The 14332-nt window shown below is 38.3% G+C and overlaps 1 long non-coding RNA gene across 1 annotated transcript; it reads right to left on the reverse strand.

Moving 5' to 3' along the window:
- Positions 1-8780: 8780 nt before the first annotated feature.
- On the reverse strand, positions 8781-11874 carry LOC112184132. Its single transcript, XR_002930013.2, has 5 exons — positions 11833-11874; positions 10900-11022; positions 10779-10829; positions 9854-9920; positions 8781-9156 (listed from the first exon to the last, which is right to left on the reverse strand). It is a non-coding gene; the product is annotated as an uncharacterized LOC112184132 (long non-coding RNA).
- Between the last annotated feature and the right edge of the window lie 2458 nt (positions 11875-14332).

Consider the following 14332-nt stretch of genomic DNA (forward strand, 5'->3'; position numbering starts at 1 on the left):
AATCGGGGTTCTAGCTCTAAAATCTAAGGATGTCATCCCCTAAATTTTAATCTAGACTTATTAAAACACAGACCCAACAGTTGACAATTCCTAAGCATGCATGCATTCTAATCAATTATCACAAAACACAAGCATCCAATAATTAACAAATTCCATATATTAATTAAATTAAGCATCAATTACATCAAATTTGGATTATGGCACACAACCCTAACCCCCAACAAGGAAATTACTCACAACCTATAATTATGAACATCAAAAATACAAAATTCAAAGAGAAAAGAGTATAGAAGTGTAGGAGAAAACAAAGATAGTCATAATTAGCTAGGAAGCTAACATGACTACCCTTGAATTACAACTCCCACAAAATATCCAAATCTTGAATCTAGTAGAGGTTGTAGTCTTTAATGAATCTTTGAAGCTTTGGGTGAGTAAATCATTTAAATCTCCAAACGAAAATATAAAAAGAATAGGAAAAATGGTGGAGAAGGAGAGGAAAGAGAGCAGCCCAAAGAGCTGCGTCTGTGTTTTTGGTGGTGCAGGAAAAAGAAATGGGATAATTGGAATGGGATTTGTGTGGCTAGTTGTGAAAGGGGAAGAAGAGAAAGATGAGGGCTTATATGTGTGTGTGTGTGTGTGTGGGAGAAGAAAAAGAAATGGAAAAATTAGAATGGGATTTGTGTGGCTAGCCGTGAAAGGGGAAGAAGAGAAAGATAAGGGTCATGTGGCCACATGTGAGAGGAAGAGGACGAGAAAAAGAAAAGGGAAATAAAAGAAAAGGGAAATAAAAGAAAGGGAGGAGAGAGAAAGGGAAATAAAAGAAATTGACAAATCTCTCCAACCGCTTGATGGAGAGATTGTAATGTTTTATGGTGGTTGTAGAAAATCCAGCCAATTTAGTTCACGTTTCGAATTCGATCAACTAGGTCAAACGTAGTTACTCTTATAAACCTATATTTATATATCATACGCTCCAAAGAGCAACCCCTATCAATTCAAATAAAATGGAAAAACCGACTGTTGGATGAGTTTATTACAATAAATTATGAGTGTGGTAAAAAATTTAGCCAATTTCACCATATTTCGAATCCGATCGGATTGGTCAACCGTAGTCACTTATATGTTTTATTGGTTGACCGATGCCGTGACAACCGCGAAACGTGCTTATTTTTTCACAACACGTTTGTATATATTCCATCAATGGATGTGCGTGGACATAAGATAAAAAAAAAAAAATTAATTACAAACACATTGGTCTGTACCAATTTTATTCCTAAGGTTGTATGACTTATACATTGCATTTAAATTGTTTAGGTTCATTCTAAACCAACCATGAAGTAGAAAATGAATTCGGCGAAACCAACCGCTCGATGGAGAGATTGTAATGTTTTATGGTGATTGTAGAAAATCCAGCCAATTTGGTTATCGTTTCGAATTCGATCAACTAGATCAAACGTAGTTACTCATATAAACCTATATTTATATATCATACACTCCAAAGAGCAACCCCTATCAATTCAAAGAAAATGGAAAAACCGACCGTTGGATGAGTTTATTACAATAAATTATGAGTGTGGTAAAAAATTTAGCCAATTTCACCATATTTTCGAATCCGATCGGATTGGTCAACCGTAGTCACTTATATGTTTTATTGGTTGACCGATGCCTTGACAACCGCGAAACGTGCTTATTTTTTCACATCACGTTTGTATATATTCCATCAATGGATGTGCGTGGACATAAGATAAAAAAATAAAAATTAATTACAAACACATTGGTCTATACCAATTTTATTCCTATAGTTGTATGACTTATACATTGCATTTAAATTGTTTAGGTTCATTCTAAAGCAACCATGAAGTAGAAAATGAATTCGGAGAAACCAACCGCTCGATGGAGAGATTGTAATGTTTTATGGTGGTTGTAGAAAATCCAGCCAATTTGGTTCTCGTTTCGAATTCGATCAACTAGGTCAAACGTAGTTACTCTTGTAAACCTATATTTATATATCATACACTCCAAAGAGCAACCCCTATCAATTCAAAGAAAATGGAAAAACCGACTGTTGGATTAGTTTATTACAATAAATTATGAGTGTGGTAAAAAATTTAGCCAATTTCACCATATTTTCGAATCCGATCGGATTGGTTAACCGATATGTATAATATATATATGCACAATATAAATATAAAAGTATAATAGTATAAGAACTTCCACACACACACACACACACACATATATATATATATATATATATATATATATATATATCTCTCTCTCTATATATATATACACACACATATATATTAATATATATATATATAAACACACACACACACACACACATATGATATATATATATATATCTCTCTCTCTCTCTCTCTATATATATATATATAAACACACACACACACATATATATATATATAAAAACACACACACACACACATATATATCTCTATATATATATATATATATATATATATATAAACACGCACACACATATATGATATATTGATATATATATATATATATATATCTATATAAACACACACACAAATATATATCTATATGTGTCTATATATATATATATTTATAAACACACACACACATACATAGATATATCTATATATATAACACACACACACACATACATATATATTAATATATATATATATATAAAAAACACACACACACACACACACACATATATATAGATAATATTTTGCGGGCTTTTACGGGCCGGGCCTAGAGGGCTTTTACGGGCCAGGCCTGGCGGGCTTTTGGCGGGCCTGGCCTATGGGCCGGGCTGGGTTTTTGCGGGCTTTTTTGCGGGCCTCCATCGGCCCACCAAGGCGGACTTTTGCTAGTTTTTTGACGGGCCGGGCCGGGCCAAAAGTCCTGCAGGCCTCCATCGGCCCACTTGATCCGCGGGCTTTTTGATGAGGCCTAGAAATAGCATTGGTGGAATTATCATGAGATTTTAAATAAAGAGGTCTAATTGTAGTTTTCTAATATTTAAAAAAAAAATGAAATTTTTTGTTTGTAATGGATCGGCCCACAATATGTCGTGTCGGGCTGGGCCAATGGGCCAATATTCCTAGTCCCAAACCGACCCTTTATTCTAACGTGCTCGGGTGGTGCCGGGCCACTAACGGGCTTGCTTGGGCCTTGCCATGCTCGTGCTTAGCAGCCCGTTTGCCACCTCTAGTTCCAATTAGGTTTATGTCATCGACATAAACTGTTATGATTGCAAATCCGAAACTTGTTCTTTAATGAACACGCATGGGCATATTTCATTGTTAATATATCAATTCCTAATCAAGTAGTCACTTAGACGGTTATACCACATCCGTCCGGATTGTTTTAATCCATATAGTGAGCTTTTTAATCTTATTAAAAACGCGCTCCGTGGTTTAGAGTCACCTGATTTGGGTAATTGAAGTCCATCTGGAACCTTCATATATATCTATGAATCTAGATCCCCATAGAGATATGCTGTAACCACATCCATAAGCTGCATGTTAAGTTTTTTGAAAACTACCAAACTGACAAGGTTTCAGAACGTTATAATTACTGGAGAATACGTCTCCTCGTAGTTGATTCCAGGGCGTTGAGAGAAACTTTGCGCTACGAGATGGGCTTTATATCTAATCACCTCATTTTTCTCATTATGCTTTCTAACAAAGACCTATTTATGGAAAAAAGCTTTACATCTGGGGGTGTCTGCGTTATAGGCCCAAATACCTATCTCTTTGCTAGTAAATCTAATTCAGCCTGGATCGCATCTTTCCATTTAAGCCAATCCGCTCATCGTTGACATTCTTCGACAGAGCGAGGTTTGACATCATCATATTCTATAATTCCTTTTGCAACATGATATGAAAATGCATCATCAATAGCCATAGAATTTCTATCCATCATCTCATGTACACTAGTGTAATTCATGGAGATCTCTCTATTCTCTGGAATTGGTTATGACATTGAAGCGTCCCCCAATGATGTCTCTTGGACATAACCATAATCTGGAATATCCACATGAGATGGATTATTTACATCGATGATTAATGGATTATTTTGTGCCAAACTCGCTTTCTTTCTTGAGCAAGAATCCATTGAATCTATGGGCCTCCCGCACTTCCTAGCATGGGCCGTGGGCCTAGCCACAACGTCACAAGGGTGGAGACGTTGGCGCCATGCTCATGTATCCTTGAGATGGCTTCATGTCCTCTAATATTAGGGACATCAATTCTTGCAGGCATGTTTGCAGTAGGTATGTGTAATCTCATCACTTTAACGATATTAGAAAACGCATCAGGCATTCATTCTGCTAAGTTCTGAAGATCGAGAATTCTCCGTACTTCAATTTCAGACTGTGCGGTTCAGGGATCAAGGTGAGAGGGGACATACCACGACAATTCCTATAGTTCCTGTTGAACATTTATGTTCTTATCACCCCCTAACAACGAGAAGACTGTCTCATCCAAGTGACAATCGGAGAATCTAACGGTAAAGACATTACCTATCAAGGGTTCTAAGTAGCGGACAATGGTTGGAGAATCATATCCAACATAAATGCCTAATCGTCTTCGAGGACTCATTTTGGTGCTCTGTAGCGGCGCAATTGGCACATAAACTGCACACCCAAATATGCGTAAGTGTGAGACATCAGGCTCATACCCAGTCACCATCTGGGATGCAGAAAAAGGTTGATTGGTAGTGGGTCGTAGACGAATAAGCACAGCTGCATGCAATATTGCATAGCCCCAAGCCGAAATAGGGAGATTGATGCGCATTACCAATGCTCTAGCGATCATTTGTAGTCATTTAATGGCGACTTCTGAGAGACCATTTTGGGTGTGAACATGAGGAACCGGATGTTCAATTTCAATCCCAATAAACATGCAACAATCATCAAAAGTTTTTTATGTAAACTCCTTAGCGTTGTCTAATCTTATAGACTTAATAGGATGATCAGGGTGGTGAGCCATTAACTTAATAATTTGTGCTAGGAGTTTAGTAAATGCAGCATTCCTTGTGGACAATAGCATGACATGTGACCAGCGCGTTGATGCATCAACCAACACCATAAAATATATAAATGGTCCGCATGGTGGTTGAATAGGTCCACAAATATCACCTTGGATTCTTTGCAAGAATGGTATGTTTTCTTTAGTTTCCTTTGCATAGGATGGTCTCGATCCTAATTTTACTAAAGAGCAGGCTTTGCAGAACAAATAATAGGCTTTAGAAGCAACCAATGAGGATTTTGGTTGAGCCACGAAGTCACAATTGACTTTAGAAGTAGGATTTGGAGACAAAAGAGCTGTGGTGGCGTCAAAGCCACCTTTGGGCAGCAGGGGGACGGCGGCACCTACCAAGGATGGCAGATTTTGGGGGTGAATGGCGCCGTGAGGCACATGGGCTCTTTCGAGGTCCAAAATCCAAGTTTTACTTCTTTTCGTTCTGAAAAATGGATGTCCGTATGAAGTCTTCAATATACAAATCATCATATCACGACCTAGATGTCCCAAATAGTCATACCAAAGGGTATATGTGCTGGAATCCCATAAATCATCTCTATAACATGATTGGATTCAATTATTCGAATAGTAGTTGCATACAACCCACTAGATCGACACATAAGTTTCTCTAAAACTCTTTTATGTCTGTAGTCATTAGAGGTGATGCAAAAGAACTCTTGTCCATTCTCACAATGTGTTTCCACATGAAAACCATTGGCTCTTATATCTTTAAAGTCAATAGGGTTTTTCCTGCCCTAGGAGCATAAAGAGCTTTGGTGACATTTAAAGTTGTGCCATTTGGCAACGTAAATTGGGCTGGTCCTCTACCATGAATCAATTTAGATGATCCAGCCATCGTAGTCACAGAAGATCAAGAAGACGTCATACTTAAAAATAGTTGCCTATTTCGAAGGATGGTATGTGTAGTTGCACTATCCACGAGGCATTGTAGCTCTCCGGGAAACATACTGAAAAATAATAAAGTTCGAAATTAAAATATGTCTAAGACATTGAATAAAATAAATCGAGACTTTATTAATAATAGCCAATGATTACATCAAAGTTTCGTGACCAAAATCTAATCCAAAATGAAAAATCAAATCGTAGACAAACCGTAGTCACTCAATCCGTTTGGTAATTTCAATTTGGTTATGACCAGGTAAGGTAAGGCGAGATTTTGGTGGAGCATTGCTCACTTTTAAAACCGTTCTCTCAGTTCAAACCTTTCCTAGACATCACAATTACTCTTGAGTATGCCTAGAGGGAAAGAGTTAATACAATAAGTTATTTTATTGATTCAAGGCATAATTGTCATTTCATAATTCTTGGAAAAATAAAGGACTATACTAATTAAAATTTGTAGCATCCTTGTGCAATTCCTTATCAGATTTGAAGTCCGCTATGGTGAGATTGACATTGGCATCATCACCATCTTCTTCTTCTTCGGCAAGATAGGCTTCATGCTCTCTAAAGTCTCTATATGCCTTGTAGTGCGCAGCTAATTGATTGTTTGCATTGCATTGCTTGAACCAATGCTCACTTGATCGCATTGCTTGAACCAATGCTCACTTGATCCACATCGATGACATACGTCATTGTGATTGCCTCCCTTTAATTAAGGTGCATTGTTTGCACTTGGGTGGCGTCCCCTAGAAGAATTGGCACCATTCCCACGGCCTTAGGTGGCTCCACCACGTCCTGGAGCCCCACAGCCACGTCTCCCATGTTGCCATGTATTGCCACGTGTCCATCCTTCATTCTGACAGTTTTCTTCCTTTGTAGGGCGGTTATATGGACCAAAACATCCGTTGTGTCCCTTATTTTTAGGGTTCCGCTCCTTGCGCTCTCCTTTGGGTGAATTATTATAATTTTCCTCTTGAACGCTCTTAGTTCCGACAAGCCTTGAATTATAATGCTTCACAAGGATATTATCATGTTTTTCAGCTACAGATACAACATTAATTAGCTGATGAAACCTCATGATCCGTCCAGTATTGTATTCAGTTTGATATTGCTTTGATACCAATATTGCTGAGACGGGGAAGGTGGAGAGAGTTTTCTCAATTAGCACTTGCTCCATGGCAGGTTGTCCACAGAACCCCAACATGGTTTTGAGGCGTAGAGCTTCTGAATTAAATTCAGCTACACACTTGAAGTCGGCGAATCATAGATTGCTGCATTGAACTTTCAAGTTGGGCAGAAGGGAGTCGTTGACATTGCCAAAATGCTCTTCTAGTGTAACCCATAATTCTCAAGCATCCTTAATTGCCATGTACTCCAATCGGAGTGATTTATCCATGTGGCGTCTCATCAAGATGAGGGCAGTGGCATTATTTATAGTCGTACCTCAAAAAGGAGCTCAGGGTTTGGTGCCTGAATTACATGAAGGATCCCTTTTGAAGTGAGGTGGTTCTCAACATCCGTGACCCAACTATGATATTTCGAGCCAGTTGAGTCCAGTATAGGAAAGTCAAGCTTCGGCTTCGACATTCTGAAATAAGAAGAAGAAATATATTAGTTTCGAAATTAAAACTTCCACGACAACTAATAAACAATAAGATTTCCGAGCTATATTACCAAGAAATCGATTTCCAAGAATAATTGGATTAGACCGAAACAATGATGTTTAATATGGTCATAAATCGATGCTTGCGGACGCTCTTAGTCCGAAGTCTTACGAACGCTCTTAGTTCGTTAATAGCGTGAATCCCCACGATTCCGCTTTTCAAAAATCGAACCCACGTTATAAGAAAGGTGGAATGAAGAAGAAGGGAGGTTCTAAGTCTTCGAAGAAAAAGAAGGAGAAATTAAAGTACGGAAAGCGGGGACTTTAATTATAAATACTTACTTGGTTAATTTGAAGCTTGAAACCTTGAAGTCTTGTACTTGGAGGTGATGTAGGTCGAATTGTGAGGACTAGGTGGGCTCGGTGATGTATAGCAGCTACGACGATGGTTGTTTGCGTGGGCTGCCGAAGGTAAGGAGGTCGGGGATGGTTCCTTGGGGCGCGGAGGCAAGTGGTCTGAAGGCTAGCAGTGCTAGCTGTGTTGCCGCAAAGCTGCAGGGGCAGCAGGGTAGCGGTGCAGGGCTGCAGGCGCACGGGAGCGCAGACGGGAAGTAGCAAGCGCGGTAGGTGGCCGCAGGTGTGCGGCAGGCGCTGCAGGGGGCAGCAGGTGGTCGGGCTAGAGCGGGCCAGGTGCAGTGGTGATGAAGAAAATTTTCCGGTTTTTGGTTTTTGTTTTGTGGTTAGAACTAGTGCTAATAACATGTTTAAGTAAAAGAGAATTCGAGAGAGATTAATGAGATAATTGCATTTCATTATTGAGAATAGGAGCCCTATATATAGGGATTACAAAGTACATGTTCTAATGTTACAAGGAAAACTAATCCGAGTAGGACTAGGAATTCTAGAACCTTCTCTTCTATTACAACCATGAAACTAATCATACTTTGATAAGGCACACAAAGTTGATTTTCCTTCCACAGTTAGTACAATTTATTAAAAAAAAAAAATGTCTATCTATCCAAGTGTGTGTGAATCACTATTCTTATAGATGTTTTATGTATTTGCTTTCCAAGGAGTTGCAAATTTGCAATCTTGTGGCTCCATCATACTTTAGCTAGGTAGATGTGTTTCAAATGATTTGGCCAAAAAAAAAAACAGATGTGTGGCGACCCGAATGGGTATACCACAACACCGTAATATTAAGCCAATAGGAGCTCGATACGTAGTAGACGTAGACCTACCAACTTAATACTACAAGGCCTTTTGAAAACACAATTTTTAGAAAATAGGAGACCAAGAAAACTTTTAAGAAAGGACTTTAAGTCAACAACCCAACATTTAAATCAACAAGTCTGGAAAAGCAACAAAATAAAGTGGGCAAGTGCACTGTGATGCCTTAGGGCTTACATCATAACTGTAATGAAAGGAGTTCAACAATAACAATAAAACAAGGGGTGAGGTGCGCTCTCAGGTAGGCGGACCTCACAGAGTTCAACAAGGAAAGAGAAGCTAGTAAATCGATAGAGTACCAAATGGGAAGAACTTCAAGCAGCAGGAACAACAACACACGGACTCGGCCAACGACCTACTTCTAATCCAAATCGTCCGAAACGACCTCGTTGTAACCTGAAATGTAGGGGTGAGCATTTCGTCCTCGCTAGCCCAATAGGGGCCGACCCAACCTTAGTTAGGTTTGAAATCTAATAGGTAAAACATAGCTACTAGAATATAGGTTGCGCGCATTTGTAAAATCAAGTAAAACAAATGCAAACAAAAACAATCACAGTTGTTTCGTTTCAGGAAATCATATGCAGCATGCTTCACACAATTTGGAGCTCTGAGATACTTACCTGCCGACTAAACCAAAATAAATCGGTGACCGACCTGGTTCGTCCTGAATTCGAGAACCAGCCAACTACTCTGTAGTCCTTGTGACTACAAGTAGCGAAAGTGTCTATTTCCTGGCTCTGAGTCTCCTATGACTGGTTCAATGTCTGTATTTACCTTTCCATGACAAACATAGGAGCACAGCCCCCTCCGGAGGTTCACGGTTATCGACACCGTAAGATCCCTAGGAATCTACGCATATAGGCCTCATTCACTTTCATGTCACAAACACAAATATACAAAAGGGTACAGTATCTCAACATGCAAGTCTACCCTCGGTTTTCGCAATCAACAATTATCAGTTTTGAAAACACACGTATCACGAGGCATCGACTAATGAACAACCAAAAACATACTTGCAGGCAACATAATATTATACTAGAGCATTCCACATATATCGAAAAGCCTCTAACAAGGAAGGGACAGCTCACCCTACCTGGAAAATGCTGGCGTACTCCACACTCTGATGCTTTCCGCTTAAGCTTCCTTAACGATCGTGTTTCCTGAACCATTACTTAGTTTGTAAGTAAGTATCCAGGTAAACATCATGATAAACTTTAAAGTAATCGCGCATACTAATCCTTTTTATTTCAATGAGGACATTGATTATTTCTTTCAACCTTTACCAATTTGGGAAACTAACTTCTTTCTTAAAAAGGAAAACGTCCTTATCGCTCCGCTAAACTTTCGCCAATCCGAGCGACCAAAGTTGAGTCGATCCTCACGTTTTACGAGATCGGTCAACCATGGTCAACTCTCGGAGTTGACTTTTGACTTTTTGACTTTGACTTCTGACTTTTGACCAAGTAATCCTTTATTTACCATTATTTATTATTTATTAAAAATAAATAAGTAAATAATTCTTATTTATTAAAAATAAATAAATAAATAATTATAAATAAAGTTTTACTTTTACTTCTACCCATTTACTTCTCCTTTTTCACATTTTCACTTTTACCATAACTTTTACCTCCACACTTTCACTTTTATTTTTACCTCCTTTTTACCGAATTTACCTTTACTTTCACCTTATTCACTTTTTTACCACTTTACCACCGTAAAACCTCCTTTAATCCAATTTTTACCATTTTCTTTATTTTCCTTTTCTTCCAAAAACAAATCCATTTCTTTTCTTCTTCCTTTTCTTTTTCTTTTGGCCAAAACTACACAACAATAATCACCAAACCTTCCGCAACAAAATTCCAACACTATGAAAATTATGCTAATAAAATCCTACTAATTTCACCATCCGCAAATCTCTAATTTCACAATTTTTCCAACAATAACAATAGCTCAACATAAACCAAATCAACCAAATAAATTCCAAAAATTCTAGGGTTTGTCCAAAACCCATTCCTTACCCTTTCCTCTTCAAAAATCACGTCCTAATCCTTCTCCTTGGCCTTCTTCACCTACAAATCCGTCCAACATCAACATCTCAACCAAAAACTCGAAAACAAGGTTGCATGGATAGATTCTTACCAAAAATCTTTGCCAAACCCGTAGCCTATGATGCGCTGAAAGCAAGCGCATAATTTAACCCTGAAATGTCGTTAGTAATATAAGTAAGTAGGGATCGTTCTATTCCGGGGATTGAGGGTACACCTGTCATTGTCAAACAATTAAACAATTAAAATTAAAACAAAGTATAATATTCACAAATATATTCACAACTATAAACATTATTTACGAAAAAAAAGGGGATTTTGTTTTTGGATTTTCGAAAATAAAACTAAGTTAACAAAATAATTAAAATGCAAAAACATAAAAATATGAATGGAATGAGAGAACAAAGATCAAAATCGAAACATATGATTAAAATTGATTCAAACCCTAATATTGTTAATCTAAGTCATGAGAAAGGAGTTGATCATGTGAAACGTTAAAAGCAAACAATTTCCCATATTTTACTTTTCAATGCTAATTAACCTAAGCGAAAGCACCTAGATCAATCCTATCAAACATGCATTCAAGCACTAGAAAGCTAGTTAATCATAATATGTTTAATGCATTACACATAGAGAAAGGCTATCAACTCAAGTGTACAACTTAGTATGGAAAAGTCCACCTAATTGCAATCCTCGTTAATTAAATTTGATCTTTGTACAAATCATTTACTACTTTGATTCAAGTTTACACAAAACGAAAAGTCGATTTCATGTTCTTAAACCTAGCAACAATTATGCATAAACCCTATAAGTGTCGACCCAAATAAGATTAATACACAAAGGATATCTATAACGCAAATTTAATTAAGCAAACCCACATAAGCAACTCTCGAAGAACAATGATATGAATCTAAAAAGATCAATTAATCATAAAAATTCCAGAAATAATACTTTGTTCATACATATATGTCAACTAGAACAAAACCAACGAAATCAAAGCAAAGGTTACAAAGGAGAATCATATTACACCGTGAGATGGAGATGAGATGAACGAATTGAGGATGTAGTCTCTTGAATCTCGAAAGCAAGCTTCAAGGATGATGATGGAGGATGATGCTCACGGCAATTCTTCTTCTCCCTTGGCCTTGCTTGAACTCGTGGCTTGCTCTAGAGGGTGGAAAGGAAAATGGAAAGGAAATGGAGAGACAAAGAAGATGGAAATGGATGAAGCAATGTATGTGTCTTTGTTTTTGCCTCTATTTATAGGCTTCCAAGCAACACTATTTGGCCTTTAAACAAATCATAATGGGTTAGGTTTGAGCACTTAAACACTTAGTGGATTTGTTAGGTGAGAGCAGTTAAACACTTGGTGGATTTGTTAGGTGAGAGCACTTAAACACTTGGTGGATTTGTTAGGTGAGAGCACTTTCTGCTCCTTTATTCCTTTAATTTTTATCTCCACTAAGAACTCAGATTTAGCCTTCGACTTCTTCATATGAAATTATCCACCATGAGTGTAGATTACTGTGGTAAAATTTCAGAATTTATGTCCATGCGGTTGGGCCGGAAATGCTGCTGGACCTCTTACAGGTCTAGTTTTCCAGTTTTGCTTCTGCAGAAAATTGGACTGATTGTTTGAAGGCCTTCCACTTCTATCTGGATCTTGCACTCTTCATATGAAATGTTCCTTTGGGTGTCTAGAATGGATCTGGAAGGTTTCAGCTCATTTGAAGTTCATTTGGTCAGGCGGCCGCTCCTTCTTCTTTGCTTGGCTTGGTTTCTCCTAGCCGGAGTAGGAATATGTGTAAAATTGATCTTTTAGTACATTTCACCTTCATCTACTCCAATGTACCTTCATCTTTGCTCCCCTTGGTGTTCGCAAGCTCCTCTTTCCATTTATGAGTTCATTTCCACTTTTTAGCTCGGAGGTCCTGAAAATAGAAACTAATAAGAAAAATAGAAACTTTCTTAAAATGAAAAATGACAACTTTCCTAAACTGAAAATGGAAACTTACTAAAAATGATAAATAGAAACTACAAAAATAAAAACTTTCTACAAATAGGAACTTTCCCAATCAAAGAATGGAAACTTTCCTAAACAGGGTTTTAATAAGGAAATAACGCAAGAAATGTAGGGAAATGCAGTTAAAACGTCGCATTAAAATGCTCCTATCAGCCTAGCTTCATGGTTTAAGGAGAAATCGGGTTCATGCACCAAAAATCAAAAATGGAAATCAAAAACTCGAATTTGGTAAGAAAGATGTATAGATCGAAGGAGTAGAGGCTAGATTAGGATGGAAAATACCTTGATTTGAGCTTGGAAAGAAGAAATCACAAAAGCCCCAATTTTAGCTTCGGGTTCTAGGGTTTTTGGGGGATTAAATGGCTAAATTTCATGATTTTGGTTGGAGAAATGGAAAGAGGGGATGAAGAGAAGAAAATCTGGAAATTTTGGTTGAAATCCGGATTCCGGAGACGGCGGCGACGATTTCCAACGAAGGGCTAGAGAGAGAGAGTCTCGCGTAGAGAGAGAGAGAGAGGAAAAGGAGAAAATGAGGAAGAGGTTAGGGTTTTGGGGAGAATGAGATGCTTAAATACCTCTCCCTAATTTAATTGTGAAAAGTCGAATTTGCCCCTCCTTTTGGGCCAATGGACTTGGGCTGCTCCTATTTCATTTTCCTTTTAATTTTTCCTAGGAGTGGGCAAAAAACCGAACTAAGGGTGAAAACCGACCGAACCGGACCGGTTTTTCCGGTTCGGTAACCGAACCGAAGGTATTATAACCGAAAATTTACAGAACCGGACCGAACCGGATAAGAACCGGTCGGTATCGGTTTTATATGGTGGACCGACCGCATAAAACCGGACCGAACCGAAGGAATATATTATTTATATTTATTTATATTTTTTATATCTGTCTTCATTTCATTGGTTTGTATGACTGGATTTCCCTACACCCTTTCGCACCTGATCATCCATATTTAAAGAAAACCGTCAAAACCCTAAAGGGATCGATCCCCATTTTCCCCACTCGGCCACTCAGCCCACTGTAACTCTCTAAGAGCCGATGTAGTGATCTACCGCTCTCATCCTTTCACTCTCAAACCCTAAAGTCTTCGATCTGCCGCGGTGCCGCCCACTCTCTAGTCTCTCCGCTCGGCGCTCGCAGCCTCTCTAACTCTCTCTTAGAGAGTTAGAGATCTGCTGCTCTCATCCTCTCACTCTCAAACTCACCCTCAAACCCTAAAGCTCCGATCTACGTCAGTGTCTTCCGCCACTCTCTAGTCTCTCCGCTCGCAGCCTGTCTTCCGCCACTCTCTCAGCCTCTCCGTGAGTCAAAGATTTCACTCACAATAAGAAAAGATTTTTTTTTTTATGTTTCTTTCAATTTTATGTTTGTTGGGTTTTGATTTTAGGGATTTATGGATCTATTTATGGATTTCGAGCTTTGTTGTTAGGGATTTCTATCACGTTTGCATATGTTGGCATGTTGCTTTGATTCTCAGATTAGGGCTTTTGGGATTAGG

This window comes from Rosa chinensis, chromosome 2, assembly GCF_002994745.2.
Source record: "Rosa chinensis cultivar Old Blush chromosome 2, RchiOBHm-V2, whole genome shotgun sequence".
Classification (NCBI taxonomy): Eukaryota; Viridiplantae; Streptophyta; class Magnoliopsida; order Rosales; family Rosaceae; genus Rosa; species Rosa chinensis.